This window comes from Mus pahari, chromosome 2, assembly GCF_900095145.1.
Source record: "Mus pahari chromosome 2, PAHARI_EIJ_v1.1, whole genome shotgun sequence".
NCBI classification, from domain to species: Eukaryota; Metazoa; Chordata; class Mammalia; order Rodentia; family Muridae; genus Mus; species Mus pahari.
This window is the reverse complement of record NC_034591.1, coordinates 40622456-40642729: the sequence shown is the minus strand read 5'-3', so window position 1 is coordinate 40642729 and position 20274 is coordinate 40622456. Positions and strand designations below refer to the sequence as shown.

General features: G+C 34.8%; 1 pseudogene; it reads right to left on the bottom strand.

The window, feature by feature from the left end:
- Positions 1-763: 763 nt before the first annotated feature.
- On the bottom strand, positions 764-1231 carry LOC110316746 (annotated as a pseudogene).
- Positions 1232-20274: the final 19043 nt, after the last annotated feature.

Here is a 20274-nt window from a genome sequence, read left to right as displayed (position 1 = left end):
TAATAACATAACAGTTCCTACCTAAGATAATAAAAAAATGCTGAATGAATTTTAAAGGATCAAACCAGTTTAACAACATGTACTATATTACTTTCAATGAAGTCCCATTGTAAACAGCCTGTCTCTCATATCTGTCTGTAATGTGACTATTGAAAGGAATGTTGGAGGTAGTGATCCACCTGAAATTTTAGAAGGCAAAGCACTATTTAAGATAAACACAGTGGTTTAAACACACTGGTCACAACTTCATCTGTGCAGGTAATTGGTCAGGATTTGTCGAGTGTGCACAAAACAAAAAAACAATAGTGTTCATGTAGGCTCTGAGTGACATAGCAGTGTGTTTTGCTCATATAACAATGGATGCTACAAGGGAGAGTTCTTGGCACTTCATGGAGAGCAGGGAATGGCCTGGAATCTTTGTATTCATTATCAAGGAACAAACAGTTTGTTATCCTAGCCCTCTTTTGTCATGGTGAGAATATTTGTAGAAGTAACAAAATACAAGGAGTTTCTAAGACAGAAATGAGGACAGAACGTTTCAGAAAAAGGGCATGGGAGGCTTTTAAGGAAGATGTATCTTATAGACAAAGGGATTATTTTAAATCAAAAATTGAAAGACTTGGTGTTGTGTGCTAGATAGGTAAGGAAGTAAGGCTTCAATGACTTTAATTTTTACTCTCCCCACCCCTAGTTCCAGAGTCATTATTTGTTTTAGAAAAGATGATACATCCACTCAGTGGGATGAAGAGTTGTGTTCACCCCACTACACCCATGAGTAGTGCCGAAAAGGACTCTGGTTTATCCAAGTCTGCTCATATACCCGTTCATAAGCACAAGTCTTGTTATAGTCAATCAGTTCTCCAAGCTTAAACCACAGACCAATCTCTTTCTAAGCTCTTTCCACAAAATCGCTGCCATGAATGATGTTCCTGACAGCTCGAATGCAAAGCTCCTCTCTAATGGTGCCTGGTTTAGTGTCAGAAGGATTGGTCTCGGGCCCCTCCCAGATGAGGGAGCCCTAAGTCCACGTACTTCACCAGCACCTGGTGGTAAGGATGGTATTTCAGGACAGTGTAGTGGTGTTTCAGTTGTTCTTTAGAAGCCCGAAGGAACTTCATGGCCACCGGGTGGAACCTGCTTCTGTTCAAAGCGCTATATGATCTTGCCCACAAGAACCCTGCTGCACACCATCTAGCTTGATGGCAATGAAGGTGCATTTGAGGTTGGCCATGGTTGGAAAACCGGCATGTGGACTGGTGTCTACGATGAGCAGTGGGAGCAGAGAGACCTATTTTTTACTCGTTATTAGGAAACAAATAAAGGTACATATAGGAAATACATAACACTTGTAATCAAAATAAATAACAAGCTATCCAATTCTAAGCACTTTCTTCCTGAATCACAGTGACTACCCTTACAATAATGAGTATCCCTGCGTTTTTCCCCATCACTTACTCAAATACTATTGTATTTTTTTCTCTTTTCATAACTATAAATAAAAACTTGTTGAACAAAATGTACACCATTAATTCCAGGAGCAAATTTATAGTAATATTACAGTAACGTAGCATCTGAAAATATTGAAGTATTGGCTTATAAATCTATTGGTTGAATTCCCAATATATGTGCACTATTTCTTTCCATACTTAGTTTAAATTGTTACCATTTGTTGTATACATTTTAATTGTTTAATGTTGGCATCTGTTCATTGCCAAAACATGATTTCACATTACCAGCACATTTCTGTTTATGATCTAGTCTACTTAATAATAAATAAATAAAACATATGTACATAGTCATCTTTAGGCTTTGGGAAATAGCACTCATCATTCTCAAAGTAGAAAAATTTAATCCTCATGTTATAGTCTTGGGTTTTGAAGTCAATGGCTACAGAGAAGGTCTTCCAGTCATGTGACTGAGAGAATTACAGGGGATAGATTTTAATATATTTCATTGTTAGAATATAGCTGATGATTATTCTCATGGAAGAATTGCTATGTATTTAACAGTAACAAGAGGAATTATTAAATGAACCAGATTGTGAAAACATCTTAAAAGCCATCTTAGGAATCGTGTGGATACTTCATTCCTCCTTAGAATAAGGAACAAAATACTCATGAAAGGATACAGGTACAGAGACAAAATTTAGAGCTAAGATGAAAGGATGGACTATCCAGAGACTACTCCATATGGGGATCCATCCCATCATCAACCACCAAACCTAGATACTAATGTACATGCCAGCAAGATTCTGCTGAAGGGACCCTGATATTGCGACCTCTTGTGAGGCTATGCCAGTGCCTTGCAACACCGAAGTGGATGCTCACAGCCAGCTATTGGATGGAACTCAGGGTCACCAGTGCAGGAGCTAGAGAAAGTACCCAAGGAGGTGAAGGGGGCGGCAACCCTGTAGGTGGAATAACAATATGAACTAACCAGTACCCCCTGATCTCTTGTCTCTAGCTGCATATGTAGTAAAAGATGGCCTAATTGGCCATCACTGGGAAGAGAGGCCCCTTGGTCTTGCAAACTTTATATGACCCAGCACCAGGGAATGCCTGGGCCAAGTAGTGGGAGTGGGTGGGTAGGGGAGCAGGGGCGGGGGGGGTATAGGGAACTTTCAGGATAGCATTCAAAATGTAAATAAAGAAAATAATAATAAAAAAATTTAAAAAAAGGAATTCTAATTTTCTTTTGCTTAATTTTAAATCATAATACTTTACTAAATTATGAAGTATAAGACTGTGAACCTTAGGAAATCAGCCTATTTGTGTCTATTATATACACTGGCAGCAGAGGAGGAAAAATAGCAGTCACTATTCCTGCTAAAATTATAATATGGAAAAGACAATGCATGATAAAATGCCTTTGCAAGCATCTGAGGAGTGGAGTGGAGGTAAGAATAGTATTCCAAATTGTATGAAGACAGAATCTCTTATGTGAGGGTTTTGGTGCTGACTTCTATTTTGCAATACAATGACTCACACGATATGTTTAAAATTGTCTATAAGAAACCAAATGTAATTAATATACAGCATGACAATTTAAGACAAACAATAGCAAAAGCCAAGGTACTAAAGGCAGGAACACACTATATTACATTCTTCACAGCAATTCTGAGAGGCCCCTGGGAACTATTAGACACCTAAAAGTGGAAAAGTGAGTTGGGTTCATGAAGGCAGCAGCTGCAATTATTGAAAGGAAAATTGTCAGTAAGAGCCTATTTTGACAGAATTCCATTGTTTAAACAGTCATCTCTGAGATAGCTTGGAGACCGAGATAATGGCCTCCTAGTAAAGCAGTAGAAAAAAGGGACAATTACAATGGAGCTATTAGGCCTATTAGCAGCTCTCAACAGCAGCTTGGGGCCATGTGATAGACTATATCGAACACAGTTCAGAGAGTTAAGAGAATAGAGCTTTCTCTCCTTCCCCATGCTTTCAAAACACACAGGAGCACGGAATTTAATCAGACCAACTTCATTAGTGAAATGCAGAAATGACCCAAATACAATCACACACAAAAAATTCATAATCTGTTGTGAATGGAAGATTTGTATTAATTACTCCTTTTTAAATTATAAATAAACCACAAAATTATGTCAATACTTAGTAGTTGCTTGCACAGCATATCCATCATATACTATCCATACATGTAAAACAGCTTATTCCACATTTATCAATGGAGAAAATGCTGTGAATACTATATTACTATATGTTTTTGATTATTCACAGGTAAGTTAGGCTTCTTTTTCTTTCATACTTCATATCCCCAAATCCTCATTGTATAAGAAATCTAGGAGGCAGATTCTATAAGTCTTAAAGAAGGAGAATATGCTAGTCCCCTTGTGCAGTTGAGTCTAATGAAATGTTGATGCACTCTAGACTCAATTTAATATTTTTCCTCCTTGACTGTGACTTTCAAAAACACAGTAATATTCTCCTCCAACAAATAGTAAAATAAAAAGTAGAAATAATAACTAGAAAAGATTAATAAACTCAATTTTAATTGTGCATAAGAGATAGATGAATAAGATGAGTTCATTTCTTTAATCTCCTAATCATAAAATCTATGATATTTTTAAATATAGTCTATTTTAAATATTACTAGGGTTTACTCAGGATATTTTGCTAAAGTGATAAGTGAAGATTTGGTATAAACTATTCTGTTAATTTAGAATTAATTCACTTTCTTTAAAGCACAGCATTACTGCTAAAGACAGGCGAAATCTGTTAAAGGACACAAGTATAGAATGCAAGGGTCTTGTGTTCAGGGACAACTCTGAGTATTACCTCGGTGTCAATAGGGTAAGTTCTTTCATGAGCACTATCAAAACACCATCCATTTATCCATTTGAGGGGGTCAATGAGGCAGACGATTAATCTCTAACTGATTTTCAGTTATCTGTGAGCTGTGAAATATTTGTAAAACTGTAACTAACTGAATTCTCAAATCTATCAACTGGGTTGTCACAATATTTAGAGCTGATTGTTTATTTAAAATCTCTAATTCTTCTGGCTTCTATTTATTGTCATTACATATCTAGAGCCAACAATTACTTCTATGTCCTCAAAAAGAAACCTGACATAAAGAAACTAAATTAAGACATTTTTTGTTTACATTTATGATAAAGTTAAATGTTAAGGGCGTTGGTGAATAGATTCAATGTTTCAGTGGTTAAAAGCATGAAGTGGTTCTGCAGATGACCCAAGATCACTTTCCAGCACTCACATTGGGCGATTCACAACCTGCTTTCACTCCAGTTGCAAGAGATTGAACAACTTTGCTATATTTAGTCATGGACAGAATACTTGATCCCACATATATTTTACTGGCTGTTCCTGTGGGCCATCACATATAAAGGAACCTCAGTTGAGAAATGTCTCCATGAGGTTCAGTTGTAAGGCATTTTCTCAGCTAGTGATCAGTGGAGGAGAATCTTGCTGTTGTGGGGGGTTGGTTTCACTGGGACGATGGTCCTGAATTCTATTTGAAAATAGGCTAAGCAAGTCAGGGAGAGCAAGCCAGTAAGCAGCACCCACCATGAGCTCTCCTTCAGCTCCTGCTCCAACACAATGCTGTGTTTCAGTTACTTTGGTGATAAGCAATACTATATGGAAATATAAACCAAATTAACATTTCCTTCCCAACATGATCGTTGGTCATGGTGTTTTGTGCCAGCAAGGAAAACCTAATTAAAGCATACATTATTTAAAATAGCAATATTGTTAACTAAATTGTTTTTGTAAAAGTTGAATCCAATTTTTTTATTTTTTCACATTCTTTTTTTCTATAATTTATTTATTTATAATTTTTGAATTTTTATTAGGTATTTCCTTTATTTACATTTCAAATGTTATCCTCTTTCCTCCCTATCCCATCCCCTTCCCCCTGCTCACCAACCCACCCACTCCTGCTTTCTGGCCCTGTCATTCCCCTAAACTGGGGCATAGAGCCTTCATAGGACCAAGGGCCATTGATATCCATTTTCTCATATTCTCTTCCCATTGATATCCATTTTGTCATATTCTTATCAGATTTTATTGGAATTACTCAGAATTTTGGGCTCTGTTGATAATAAATTCTCATAAGTAAATTAATTAAAATAATACAGTTAGATAATTCTAGTTATCTAATTCTAATTATCTAATTATCTAATTCTAACATAAATATAATAATTCTAATTAAAGAAATAGATACTAAATTATAATAAGTGAATCTGAACAGATTTTATAGGAAGTTGCTGTCTCCATTTTAATGTTTTAAAGCAGTTCACACAAATATTTTAATTGTAGCTGTAGTTAATTAAATGTACATTGCTTTGACTTTTTGAATATTCAGAGTTTATTTTTATATGTTGTGGATAAATTAAAAATAATCACATTCATCTTTTCCAAGAAGAGAAACTTAAGCGTACTGAAAATTAAGATTCTGATCCATCAGCAAATTGAGATCACATGGGAACTTTTATCCTGATCTCAAAAATCTGAAAGGTGAGTTACACTGACAGTTACATGACCAAGGATTGCAGCCCAGCATCTGAAGCCCATAGATGACACTGTATTAATAAGACAACTTTAAATTGCTTGTGACAAGTGACCAGATGCTCAGTGTAGATAAAACATGTTGAGGGGGCCTTACATTAAGGATGCCTCAAGATTTTATGACTTCTTCTCCTCTCCCCCCCCGCCCCCCGGAGGAGCCCTGACAGTTTCTTTCAGAGAAATCTGATCAATGCCCACTTAAACTTGTAATATTCTCTGTTCTTTGTCACAGCGTTCATACTCAGATTTAAAAATTTAAAATTATGGTGCGTGTTTGTACTCTGAAAGTTTCTGACAATCTCCTTTACAAAGTCTTCTTTATTTTTCTTTTCCTCGCTGTTTTGAGTCAATTTCCCCTGCAATTTTTAGGCACAATTATTACAACTGTTCTCTGCTGACTCTAGAATCTGAGTTTATTTAAAGTTGTCACTATAAATGTTCCTTCTTTTTTGTACCCTGGATCAAAATGCCCAGGTTCTTAATGTTATGCTACTTAGACTGTACCAGAGACAGTCTGCCATTATGCACAGTTCTTGCCCTCCTTACCCACTCTTATCCCAAGTCTCCCTCTCCATTTGGTGGCTGTGCTTGTCCTGAATGATCCCTTAAGTCCTTCTGAAACACTGTCGTTTTATCCACCATTCTAGTCACTTCAAAGATCAACTTCTTTGATCTCTATGAGAAGTCATAAACAAGACCTTCACATATAGATCGTCCATTTTAGAACTCTCTTTTATAATTTTTTATATATCCACTAGTTCATAAAAATATAGATTGTCTTCTTTCATTTAGTATTTTCCTGGATATTGTATGAGAGCTGTTACATTTAGTAAAGTGTGATTACTTCAAAAGCATCTGGATATATCTATATCTATATATCTATATCTCTACATAGTTGATTAATATTTCTCTATGCTTGTAGTTTATTTGTGAACTATTCTTCAATGTAGCCTGCTGAAAACCCCGCATGGTAAATAATATTGTCTATCACTGTGTCACAGAGAAGTCATTCAACTAGAATCTGTAAGGACCATTGATAAGAAAACTGTCAGTCAAAAGATAGTGATAACTTCTATAGTAACATCCATATTTTAGGCAGATTTTTATCTCATCATTGATTTTTCTGTATAGTTTTTTTTTTTTACAAAGATTTATCAACTTGGGGTCAACATTAAAATGTTCATACTCAGAATACAAAAGCCAATAAATTATATTTGATTTTCTCTTTTAAAAATATTTATTTTATTATTTTATATTCAAGACTATTGCCCAAGGAGGCCAGAAGATCCATCTGATTCCCAGTGATTAGTGTTAGAGACAGTTGTGAGCCACTGTATTGGGTGTAGAAAGTGAATATGGATTCTCTCGAGAAGCACCCAGGACTTTGAACTCGTGAGGCACATCCAGGAACCATAGACTTATCTTTTTACAAGAATTTCCAAATTTACTCTCTATTTTTAAACTGTGAATTAGGCCTTTACAATATTGCCCACAAAATGTAGAAATTGTTATTCAGTTAGTTCAAGTCTTTATTGAAGATACACATAAGCAATGAAATGTTAATATAAGATGCAGTGTCATTCAATAGAAAGCTAACAGTAGTGATGCATTGTATGAAAACACAGCACTTAAAGCAAAAAGAAACACATCAAAATAAACCCATCCTGGCTAAATAGAGATAGTAGACGAAAACTGAAAACGTCTTCAAATATTTCACTAAAACCTCTTTTTGTATGTACAAATCTGTATATTCTTTATGTAGTAAATACTTTTTCAAGGTAAATAAATACTTTTTCAAAGAAAATTGTCCATTATATAAAAATATTATAGAGACAGAATTTCTAACAAATGCTGAGGAGTTCAGATTTTAAAGAGTAAGAATATCTAACAGTGTGATTATTAGCAACATTTCTAGAAAATCTTCCTACAAATTGATCTCTATCATCCAGAAAAGGAAAGATAAAGTAATGGAGGTAAAATGGAAACGAAATTGCTCTCAGGTCAAGAAGTGAAAAAAAAAAATGAAGCATTTGTTGGCATGTAATCAGAAAACTTTTGCCAAAAGGTATGACTGAGACTTTAAGTATTTACATTTTTAAAATATTGATGGTAACTTTAGTTTTTTTCTTTTTATTTCTTTTTTTTTTTTTTGGCATAGAATTCTTCCCAATATTACCAGGTAAAGTAGTATTTAATTAATTTGCAAATTTCTTTACATATCTTTAATTTGTTGAGAATATGCTCCTCTATTTTGCTTTCCTGAAGATTTTTAGGTTACTGTATATGCACATTGCGTTTCAGTTTCTGTGTCTTTTGCAGTGATTTTTATTTTTTAAGATTAATTTATTGATATGAAAACTCTATCTGCATGTATACCTGCAAGGTAGTAGAGAACATCAATTCCCATTATAGATATTAGCCACCATGGGATTTCTGGGAATTCAACCCAGAGCCTATTGAATAACAGCCAATGCTCTTAACCACTGAGCCATCTTTCCAGCGACTTGTGAAATATTTTTTTTAAATTGAAGATTATCTTCTTTTATTATTTCTGAGAAGAATGCCATTGAAAAGTGATGTCTACCTCTGATGGAGGAGCAGAAAAAGGAAATGTGACATATATATCCAAGTGGAATACCATTAAGTCATAAACATAATAAAATGTTGTCATTTATGGCCAAATAAATGGACTTTAAGAAACATATTTTAAGCAAAATAAAGTGATTTTTTAAAAAGACAAATAGTACATGTTCACTTGTATTATGGAAGTCAGAATAACTGATTTCATGGGAGTAGCATATATAATGGTGACAACTTTTGTTCCAGCTCAGCAAAGTAAGTTCATAAAGGAACCATTTATATTGCAAATATATTCTCAAAGCTCCATTGTGTGCTTCTCATCAAATATGAACACCATCCACGTAACTCTTCATAGTCTTTGTTGTCACATAAAGGGTCTTATCCTTCTTGTACTTTTTGTATACAACTCAGAGCAGATATGAGAGTTATGTCAGAAAATTTCTAAATATGTTATGAAATATGTATTATCATTTAATTTATATTACTATTTCTTCTTACTCTCATAAAACAACTTCATCAGAACTATTTTTGCCTCCACTGCCTGTTTTCTCCAATTGAGTTTCCAGCACAATGAAAAAACATTGCTAGAAACATGAGGCTAACTTTATCTTCCTCTTTGTAATTATAAATTTCACCAAAGCTTCTCTTTGGAGACAGAAGAAAATGACTCAGTGATACAACCTTCAGGTTTCAAAGTATTCACCCCATTAGAGCATATTCTTCATATTTCTTGTACACCACTGGTTTTCTTATACCTGAAAAGATTAAATATGAAGGCCAGAGGAGTGTGTTTATAAGCACAGAGGAGTGTGTTTCTAATATCTTGTGGCACTGAAATTTTTGATATCAATTCTTTTCTTCTCCATCAGTCACACCTATTGCACATCCAGGAATTATGTGATTCTCCATGTTAACCTATGGAGACAGAAAGGTTTTATCTGGCTGCTGTTTCTGCTGTGAACAAGGCTATCTCTTCCTGCACCTTGTGCTGTGTAGTTTGGAAAACTTGTTAGTTTACAACAAGGACACCACCAAAGGTATTTGCATAGCTCCCCATTAGTCTGGGTTACTTTGGGCTGACATTTACTTTTATTTGGTTTAACAATAACAAGTACCCCTATAAATGATTTTCTTTCAAATGGACTTACATACATATATCTTCACTGTTGCATGTTTAACTATATCCTAATCTCCATTTTATATTCACTTATCAGACAGCCATTATCTGAGATATTTGGTAAAATAGTTTACTTTTAATCACGGCCAACTAGTTCAGTGTTCACACATTGCAGTTTGCATGATACTTCTAGTTTTACACTTTCTGTGTGAGAAGTTGCAAAGGTTTCTCAACACTGCTCAACATTTTCTTTGGGGTTATTGGAGGGTAACTTTCTCTTCCTCTTTGTAATTATAAATTGCACCAAAGCTTCTCTTTGGAAACAGAAGAAAATGACTCGGTGATACAACCTTCAGGTTTCAAAGTATTCACCCAATCCTGTAAAGGATTTGATGAATTATCATGGATTCTTAGTACATGTTTATCAATTTTATGTCAATTCCAATTTAATTCAGAAAAATATAGTAGCCATAAACCAAGTAGAAATAGCTAAGAAAGAAAAAAAGTCTGTGAAATATAAAACCTAATTGAATTTTCTACAATATATAATTCTATATTTTCTGAAATGTTGGAAATATATAAATTTATTTTCTGCACCTAAATATTAAATAACAGATTTTGTTACTATTACCTGAATATTAATAAAAATCATAGTTTAAAGGTAATTTTAATAAAATTTTTATTCATCTTTTAAAAACTTGATACTAGGACGTAGCAAAACATACATACAGTGACTTTACAATTTATTTGTATTCTGAAAAGCAATGTGGGTGGGTTACTGTACATATGATTTCTCACTAAATTGGTACCAATATATTTATGTAGTTTTTCATCACAGCTCCCTGATTCTTGTGATCTTTATAGAAAATTTCACAGGAAATACACAAAGAATATTTTTGAAGGTAGTTTATTACAGAATAATTCGAATCCATCTGAGATGTGAGTGTGGGCAATAGCCTAAAGGCACTGCTTAAGAAAAGAAACTTGTGATGGATTGTATTTCCTTGGCCCAGGGAGTGACACTATTTGGAGGTGTGGCCCTTGTTGAAATAGGTGTGGCCTTGTTGAAATAGGTGTGCCACAATGGCCTTGGGTTTTAATACCCTCGTCCTAGCTGCTTGGAAGCCAGTCTTCCACTAGCAGCCTTCAGGTGAAAAATGTAGAACTCTCAGCTCCTTCTGCACCATGCCTGCCTGGATACTGCCATGTTCCTGACTTGATAATGAACTGAACCTCTGAACCTATAACATGGCCCCAATTAAGTGTTGTCTTTATGAGAAGCTTTCCTGGTCATGGTATCTATGCACCCAGCAGTGAAACCCTAACAATGACAATTAGATTTTACAAAACAGTGGCTTTTCAGGTTGGGAATATTTTTTGGTGACTTTATTTAAGAAGTAATATTTTGGTTCCATGTTAACAGAAGATTCAGAGATAGAACAATTTTTTATATTATTATGCAGGTAGAATCTACCTCCTGAGTAGCACCAACTGTGAAACAGAGAAAAACATATTCCTACATCATTGATAAGTGCATTTTAGACTGAATAAGTAGGCACAGAGGCATAGTAAATCCTACCATAGAATCCAATCTTGGAGCATATGGAACAAAAAGGCCAGCAAATAATCCAAGACCCTGGCTTGGACACTTGGATGACTACATTCCGACCGACCTGTCATATGACCAGCAGTATGAATGGAAACAATGGGCAGCAGATAACTTCATTCCATGTTCAGGGCCTCCCCCAAGCACTGACCCCAATTGCTTATGTTGCCAATTTGAATTATTTTCTGTCCATTCATCAGTCCACCCATCTGTCTATACTTCACTCCATGCTTCACCTCAGCCTTAGTGACTCTGGGATCCTTTAGCTCAAACTGACTCCAAGCTCCCAAAGGAGGTTCCTTAATATTAAAATATCCACAATGACTCTCTTTACACCTGCATTAGCTCTCTGACTCATAAAACTCTATGACCTTTTAAATTCTTCGGTAGAAATTTCTGTAAGTATAAACAAACATACACATACTATACATATATATGCATTACACACACATACACATATGTGTGTGTATGTGTGTATATATATATATATATATATATATATATATAATAGAAACATGTATTTTATATTAGTGGAAAACACACATACAAACATCATATATATATATATATATATATATATATGAGATAAAATTTAATAATGTTACTAATTGTACTTTGTATAAAAGAGAGTGATTGTGAAGCTATCAAGGGAAATTTGACTACTTTGTAAATTGTAGGCAATGAAACTAACATAGCTTGAGAATTTATCACTAGTCAACAAATTTTTGAATTGTGTAAAGACATCACTATGTTCATTTCTAGTTCTGCCTAGTTCTGCCATAGCGTAATCATGACATTGTTATATTACCCCTACCTATTCAAAAAAATACATTGAAAACAGATCTTCAGTTGATTCTTTTTTCATCAATCCATTATCAAAGGGAAAATAGCTTATAATATCAGCTGTGGGTGTCCATCTAGAGTAGAATCCAAATTAAAAAGAACCTTCTTCAAATAGTTCACTTTTGAAAAAGAATTATTCTTTATCTTAGAATTACATTTTTAATACTTTCTTACTTTAAGAATTCTTAGATAACCTTTGGATATTAACATAATACCCTATCTAGGTTTCTGTTACTATGATAGAATATCATGATCAAAAGTCACTCAGGGAAACAGATAAGAGGTTTGTCTTATCTCACACTTTCATAAAACTGAGGAAGGTCAGTTCCTTGAAGGCCAGAGGGAAATTTGATTTCTTATCTGTTCTTCCATGAACACTTCTAATTGGAAGCTGTTTGAGAAGTTGGGACTACAACTGATTCCTAGACACTGGGTGAACATTGTTAGAACTAGATCTCTAAATTTTGATGGTTAAATGGGTAAAATGGTGAAATTCATTTCTCAGTTTCAACCCATTTCAGAAATGATTTTAAAATGACCCCACCAGGAAATGTCACAGCAGCATTAAATGCCACAGATCTGTGGGGGGCCCTTTATGGAAATCTATTACTAACCAGAACACATTGTAGCCCAGGGTACAGACAGGCCATTGCCTGCTAAGAGCACACTTCTTAGAAAGCTTTCACTTGAACACTTACTAAAGTGTAGGAGGAATGATCCCTTAATAGAATGATGACTCTTTCCTTACCAGATCCCTACCCTTTCTGATCTCACTTGAGGAGCTTCAGCATGATTGAGTTAAGCTTGCCCAAAACTCCTGCTTCCTCTCTTCTGTGGGGTTCCCTGAGCTCAAAAGGGAAAGAAAGCTCCAACCTGGGCTTTCTGTCTTTGCCTAATGTTTGACTGTCCATTTCAAACATACATATTAAACATTTTCATACCCTCAGCTAAATTATAATCCTTAAACTAGTTAATTTTCCTTGAAGACAGGACTTAATAGAAAAATATGTTAAACAGGGAGCCAGTTATCTATTGACTGATCCTTTAAGTTTCTTAAAGGATATAACTTAATTTTGACCACTGGTTTCTTCCCTATTCCTTATATTACTGTCTTATCAACCTATTATAATAAAATATTCTCCAAGTAGAATTTTATTACTGTTTCTGCATATGTAAAACAGCTTGATGCCCAATCCAAAGTCAAATTAATTACTTATTTATTCAGTTTATAAGCTTCTTCATTTATACATTAAAACAGATTTCAATGCAAAGAGAATAAGGGAGAATTTACACTGGAGTCAAATATGAATGACTTTGGCTTTGAATACACTTTCATCATCATCATCATCATCAACATCATCAATCATTTCATTATTTTATTTATTTACATAGCAAATGTTGCCCCTCCCTCTCCCCTCTTACAGAGTTCTTCTCCCTCCACCCTGCCCTTTGCCCCTGAGATGGTACCTCACCACAGGCATATGCTCTCCCTGGGATAACAAGTCTCTAAAGGATTAAGTGAGTCCTCTTTGACCAAGGCCAACAAGTATTTCAGTGTGCCTGAGGCCTTGGACAGGACAGTGTATGCTCTTTGGTTGGTGGCTTAGTCTTTGTGAACTCCCAAGGGTCTGGGATAGTTAACACTGTTGGTTTTCCTATGGAGTTGCTATCCCCTTAAGCTCCTTCAATGTTTCCCTTAACTCTTCCATAGGGAGTCCCAACCTAAGTCCAATGGTTGGTTGGATCTGTCTCAGTCAACTGCTGGTAGAGCCTCTCAGAGGATAGGTTTGCTGGGCTACCGCCATTCATGTCCTTTTGGGTATGGGTTAACTCACTAAGGAAGACATGTTCCTGAGTTCCATGCATCTGCCTGTTTTTAATAGCTGAAAAGTATGCCATTGTGTAAGTGAACATTTATTATACCTATTCTTTGGTTGAGGAATGTCTGGATTGCTTCCAGTTTCTGGCTATTATGAAAAAGTCTCCCCAGGAGCACAATTGCAATTTCAAATAGAACAAGGACATCATGAGTTTTGTAGGCAAATGGATGGAACTAGAAAACATCATGCTGTGTGAAGTAACTCAGACCTAAAAAGACATGCATGGTATCTATTCACTAATAAGTAGATATTAGCCAGAATACCCAGGATACAATCCACAGAACTCAAGAAGGTTAACAAGCAGAAGGGCCCAGGTGAGGATGCTTCGATCTCATTTGGAAGGGAGAAGAAAATAATCATAGGGGACAGAGGGAGGGAGGGATCTGGGTGGAAAAAGGGGAGTGGGAGAGGAAAAGGGGAACGTGATCAGGTCTGTAGATGGGGTGACTGGAGAGAATCCCTGAGGGCCAGCAGAATGAATGGAAATATGCTGCCTTCAGGGGACTGGTAGGATGAGGGACCCTCTAGAAAATACCAGAGACCTGGGAGGTAAAAGTATCTCAGGACTCAAAGGGAGATACCTTAAATGAAATGCCCTACAGTGGGGAGAGGGACCTCTTTAGAGTCCAGTTCCAGCCAAAAGACAGGGCATCAAGTGGAAGAATGGGGTTGATATCACTCCAAGTGTCAGCTAACCTACACCTCTCAAAGCTCCCAGAGACCAAATGTAGACTACTACATTTTTCTTGAAAACAATTCTTAATAGAAAAATTTAAATAGAAATCTAATTGTATTTGTATATGGATTTTATCAGAGTGTTTTACAGACTATGGTCTGGCTAATCCAACAGTGTCAGTCTCCTGAGGGAAAGGCCAGGATTCTAATGATTTTCAGATCACACAGCTGGACATCCTAGTTGGTGTTCAGGCTATATTAGAATCTTGCCAGTAAGCAAAGCAGGCAAATAACAAAAGCTTATTTCTTCCATGCCATTTTGTGTGAACAGCTATAAGAATATATGGTCCAGATGTTCCATTTATCACCTCAAAGGATTTAGACAATCTGGATTTAAGGTGGGTCTTCCCATATCAAATGATCCAATCAAGAAAATCTATCTCAGGTGTGCTCACCTGTTTGATTTTTAATTGACTCCAGATGTGCTAATCAGAAAACGTAGGTTAGGAACGACAGGAACTAAAATTAGCCCATGATAATTTAACTTTGCTCTGCCATGTTTTATCAAACCTTTAACATAGTGCAGTTCCTTCTTCTTCCTCTGTGGTGATCACACTGACATTTAAATTTTCCTTATTCTTGGAGAAATAACCATCAATTGAATGCATTGACTATTATTTTAGCTGTTTATCTTAGTTGCTAGGACTTTCTTGGGATGCAAATGTGGAAAAGAGTCAAGATGACTAAATGCTTTTAAAGAGAAAAATCTTTCGTTCTGAAAGTTTCCCTAATCTCTGTCTACAATGGCTGGGAAAATTAAGTTATAGAAGTTAAATATATTATAGATATTTATGCTTAATGGTGGCTTGATCCTATAATGTATTATAGTATTTTTTTTCTTTGAATGTTTTTTATTAATACACTTGAGATTAGCCACAAGGCCAAGAAGCAATTCCACTAGCAACAAGTTGGGAGAGCCCAGCAAGTATTTCAGTCTGACTCTACTTTTGTCCCTTCTGAGTTCTTTCTTTATTATTATTATTATTATTTTCTTTATTTACATTTCAAATGTTATCCCGAAAGTTCCCTATACCCCCCCCCGCCCCTGTTCCCCTACCCACCCACTTCCACTACTTGGCCCTGGCCTTCCCCTGTACCTCTTGTATTATAGTATTTTGATATGCAACATAGTCACTCACCGTGAACAAATTTATGAAACAAGTTTATTAGGCAAGGGTTACATATAAAGAAGCCCATAGTACTTGAGAAAATGACAATTTCTACTGTAAATTCTGTACTCTAGCTGGTTAGCTGTTTAAACAATGTTACTGACTACAACACAGATAGAAACAAGTATATTATATTAATTATATTATTTAATATAATATCTCCATAGATGCATAGTGGACCAGACACGGCTGAAGGATAATTGTTAAGACAGTGTCCACTTATAGTAGAATCTTAAAAGAAGAATGTGTATGTTGCAGATGTCTATGCAGATATTATTCAGAGTATGGTAAAAGGCACTGTTAAACATTCTCAAGGTGTGCTTTGGTGAGGTCTGTTTGAAATAATCTTTAAGCATATTAGTGAGATACATTTTGTGGATGGTAGTGAGACTCAGTCCTGCAGTTCACAATATTCACAATCAAGGACATATGCACTACCTTTTTTTTTTTTTTTTTTTTTTTTTTTTTTTTTTTTTTTTTTTAGACAGGGTTTCTCTGTATAGGCCTGCCTGTCCTGGAACTCACTTTGTAGATCAGGCTGGCCTCAAACTCAGACATCTGCCTGCCTGTCTCCCGANTGGATGGTAGTGAGACTCAGTCCTGCAGTTCACATGAAAGAGACATTAGGACAGTTGACAGCCTTTTTTTTTTTTTTTTTTTTTTTTTTTTTTTTTTTGGTTTTTCCAGACAGGGTTTCTCTGTATAGGCCTGCCTGTCCTGGAACTCACTTTGTAGATCAGGCTGGCCTCAAACTCAGACATCTGCCTGCCTGTCTCCCGAGTTCTGGGATTAAAAGTATGCACCACCACGCCCGGCTACATATGCACTATCCTATGATCACCACATTTGTAATAATATCTTTTCAGAAGACAAAAAAATGTAAACTGAATCACAAACCTCAATTGTCTAGGTTATTGAACCTCTTCTTAATTGACAGGACATCAGAAACTATGGTTGCTTTTTATGTCACAAGCCAATTACTAACAGAAACATTGATGTACATCACCTAGCCGTGTTCTTTATATTTCTGATTTTATTCTCATTGTATTATTTCACCTTTTCCCCTACATTGTATGAAGTGAACATTGTTACAAGACATTTATTCAAATATGTGTTACTCTTTATCACTACAATATTTTTCAAATTCACGTTTGCTTTGTTTTTCAATATAGGAAAGCACTTCTAGTTACTATAGTAAACTGAGTCTTAAGCATAAATAGGCTGAAAACAATACACGAGGGTAGTTGTTTCTTCAGTGAGTTGTTGGTCACCTGAAAGTACAGCATTTATTCCTTCTTTAATACAAGCATTATAGTCCTGTTCTTCCTTTGGAGCTTCTCTATAACTTAATTAAATTCCTATAATCATTTCTTAAAGAATTTTTCTGTTTTACCATCTAAAACACTTGAAAATTTTATAACATATATAAAATGATTCCATAGGTTGGACAATATTCTCTTCCCTTTAAGAATGTTTTCACTTGAACAATGCTGATAAATTATGTATTAGTAAATAATTATGATACAAATATATGGCCAAGTTCTATCTACACAAAAAGAGCAATTACACAATACTCCTAGGAATAAATAACATACCATGCTTTTATCAGTGCCCTTATCATCAATATGCAAATGTACCATTTAAAAAAATTTTTTATTAGATATTTTCTTCATTTACATTTCAAATGCTATCCCGAATGTCCCCTATACCCTCCCCCTGCCCTGCTCCCCTGCCCACTCACTCCCACTTCTTGGCCTTGGCATTCCCCTGTATGGGGCACATAAAGTTTGCAAGACCAAGGGGTCTCTCTTCCCAGCGATGGCTGACTAGTCCATCTTCTGCTGTATATGCAGCTAGAGACACAATTTTCACAAACATGTGTAATGTGATAGGCTACATAAGAGATGGTTATCTTTTAAGGTTTAAGTGTTCTCATTCATTCCTTACTTGGTATTACCACAGGTAGGAAAAGTTCAGGAAACTATACATCATTTGGGAATTTAAAGAAATTAAAAGCTAGGTTCTTTCAGCCATTATTGAATATCATACTAGCAATGGGTGGTATAAGCAAGTGTAACAATCTACTCATCTTTCAGTTAGCATAGCTCTGCCTTTACACTGATACAGAGGTGATACTGTGTTTATATATCTTTCAACCATAAGACACTTTAAATATTTGCAAAATCTGTAGTACCTCCTGGAAACTTGATGTTTTCTTCTTAACCAGTATTAAACAAACAAACAAACAAACAAAATCATTGCATTAAATCAACAGGAAATTTGAAACAAGTGTTGAAATCATTATGCAAGAAAATTGGAAGCCAGGTGAATGAGACAAAGGACCAGAGAAATGACAGGAAAATATAGTTAGCAGAATAGCAAACTGACAAGTACAAGTCAATCATATTAATAATTAAAAGTGACACAGATTGTTTCAGTGTTTCAGATAGCGAGCACTGAGAAAAAAAGAGCTATGACTTTTAAAGAAAGCAAGAAGTACATGGAAAGACTTTGAAGAAAGCAAAGAGTAAATGTAATTATATTAGAATTATAAAACAAATTATATAATAAAACAAAATTTACATTGTTTCATATAAAATACTTCATAAATCTAGAAAATTTCAGATTATCAGATTACTTACAATGCTCAATATGAACAAAATGCCCTCTCCAAGAAAATCCTTCATTAAATTAAAAAAATACTAACATGCTTATAGTAAGAGATTAAAACAATACAGCAGAAAAACAAACATATTTGAGAAATGCAGTGAATTTTCATGGTCAGATAAAGTAGATGTCATCTTAGTAAGTAAGAAAAATAAAAAAATGTACATTAAAACAAGTGATTACTTCACAAGGAGTTTACATATAAATTATCAAAACCCATTAAACCTTGAGTTTCAGGAAATAATATTAGCAGGAGAGAAAACCAATGGAAAGAAATGATGCTAATAGCAGTTAAAAAGACTAGAATTGTGATCATCTATGCAAGGTCAAGAAATGCAGTTAATAGAGTGAACTGTTACTTATAACAAATGTCACCTAGCATCTAGAATATGCATTCTTTTCAAGTTTTCAAGGGTCATTTCTAGAATAAATCATATACAAGACCAAGAAATCAGCCTCAATGTACCTGGAATTATTATAAATTTAATCATACAGAGTATTTTTCTGACAACGAAAAAAATTTAATTTGAATTTAACAGTGGAATGGATCTGAGGTAGTTAAACAAAACAGTTCTGAATAGCCCATGCAAGGAAAAAAAAATCACAGGGGAAACTGAAACCATTTTACCCTGAATAAGAAGAAATAAGTGTAGCTCAGCCACATGTATGCCATGGCTACAGTTTTAATATCTAAAATAACATCATGAAAGAAGCCCAAGAATAAATGAAAGAAGAATCTTAAAACGCCAATTTAAGTTTACATTTATGAAACAAGATACAAAACAAACTAGCACAATGCACACAGAATAAAGGAACAGTAAAGATTTACAATAGAATTCAAACAGAATGAATAAAATAGAAGCAAATTTAGGGGAATAGACATTCACCTTTTGAAAGAGTACAAAGGTGACAAACTTTTAGCTATATTGGAGTAGAAAAATATTAGTTATAAATATGAGAAATCTATACTCATTTAGAAATTATGATACTCCTATAGAAATAGTGTGAAAATCTAAGATTAGACCAATTTGATAAAATTTTAAACGGTATCACAAGGAAACTTATTGACAGTAAAGATCAAGAAGAAATAGAAAGTAAAATTAGATTATATGACTCATTCAGAAATTGAATGAACATTAAAAATATTCCTACAAGAAAATTACAGACAGCTCAAGGGCTCAATTCAGTCAAAGAGCTTAACAATAAAGAACATGCAGTAATTAGTGAGAACATTTCCAGGCAATTTTCTCTATGATATCAGAATTATTATGTCACTAAACTTTGTAAATGGGTTACAAAAAAATTGAATTATTGTTCAAATTCTTTATGAATTCACCTGGAAGACCCTAACAAATTAGCCCAATTGTTCCCATAACAAATCGAAAAGAATCCACAAGGCGTTGAGTGTAAATTTGGCTTAACATCTGAAAGTAGTTTAAGTTATATGCTAATTTAATAGAAGAAAGTTCAGAATCACATTTCAGAAATGCAAAGAAAAATACTGACAAAGTTAGCACTCAAAAGCTGTCAGCAGCAAAGTCTGAAGCATTCAACCTCCTAGCAGGCAAGGAGCAGGAAGAGTCCTCCATGTTCAAGATTGTTAGGAGAAAATCCACAAATAAGATAGCAAGTA